Source organism: Orycteropus afer, unplaced genomic scaffold, assembly GCF_000298275.1.
Source record: "Orycteropus afer afer isolate SDZICR_OR568_19922 unplaced genomic scaffold, OryAfe1.0 scaffold00618, whole genome shotgun sequence".
NCBI classification, from domain to species: Eukaryota; Metazoa; Chordata; class Mammalia; order Tubulidentata; family Orycteropodidae; genus Orycteropus; species Orycteropus afer.
The window spans coordinates 352,829-354,125 of NW_006922205.1; the positions used below are offsets into that span (position 1 = coordinate 352,829).

Here is a 1,297-nt window from a genome sequence, read left to right on the forward strand (position 1 = left end):
TGGCTCTAGGGGGCTTGAGAAGTTCAGACTAGAAGCTGTGTTTTAGGGTAAAGTGTTATATAAACAGAAGTTCTTTCTTCTGGGGAATATTTTGACTCCACATTTGATTATACATGTGATCTCAATTTATAAGTCATATATTAAATAAACTTCAATCAGTTTCTATTTTAAAAATGCTCCCCTACTCTGTGACTTGAATTTTAACTCCCTTATGATGTCTTTTGAGTTCTCGCTTTGGCAGCACATATACTAAAATTGAAACAGTACAGAGAAGATTACCATGGTCCCTGCACAAAGATGATGTGGAAATTCATGAAGCATTCCATGTTTTTGTGTCCATAAAATTTTATTGGAGCACAGCAACAACAACAAAAAGATGTCTTTTGATGATCATAAGATATGATCTAATTTATCTAATTTATCATCTTTTTCTTTATAGTAAAGAATTTTGTTTATTAAGAAAAGTTTTACCTATACCAAAATGAGAACTCTGTTGGCATAGTGCCTAAGGCATTTGACTCAAACCCACCAGCCACTCCTTGTAAGGAAGTTTGGGCAATCTACTTCCATAGTGATACCGCCTCAGAAACCCAAGGAGGGGTCACTATCAAAGTCATTTCAAAGACATTCTCCTATGTTATATTCTGGAACTTTGTAATTTTATCTTCCACATTTAGATTTACTTACTATCTATCAGGAATTGATATTTTTGGAAGTTGTGAAGTAAGGTCAATATTTTTTTTTTTTTTTCTATAGGGATACCCAATTGCTTCAGTATCACATATTAAAAGGACCATCCTTCCCCACAATGCTCTGCATTCCACTTTTGCCATAAATCATGTGTCTTTATAGGTGTGATTTTTTTTTCCAAAACACTTTCTGTTCTTTTATTTATTTGTTCTTTTTTGTGCCAAAACCACACTATCTTTATTTTGGTAACTTTATGATGCCCTGAATTCTGGTAGTATAATTCCTCAAGCTTCATTTTTCTTCAAGATTGTCTTGCTTAATTTTGGTTTATTGTGGTTCCATATAAACTTTGTAGTCAGCTTGTTAGTTTACATACACACAACACATGAAAAAAAAATCTACTGGGATTATGACTAAAATTACAGTGAATCTAGAGATAAATATGGAGAGACTTGACATCTTTGTCATATATTTTAAAAAAAACTTTTCTATTGAGTCTATTTCAACTCATAGTGACCCTATTAGACAGGGTAAAATTGCCCTATAGTGTTTACAAGACTGTAACCTAAACAGAAGCAGATTGCCACATCTTTGTCTGATGGAGCAA

The 1,297-nt window shown here is 32.9% G+C and overlaps 1 non-coding gene across 1 annotated transcript; it reads left to right on the forward strand.

Annotated features, from left to right (window-relative positions):
• The first annotated feature begins 225 nt into the window (after positions 1 to 225).
• LOC122151611 lies at positions 226 to 332 on the forward strand. The gene has a single exon (XR_006164228.1). It is a non-coding gene; the product is annotated as a U6 spliceosomal RNA (small nuclear RNA).
• Positions 333 to 1,297: the final 965 nt, after the last annotated feature.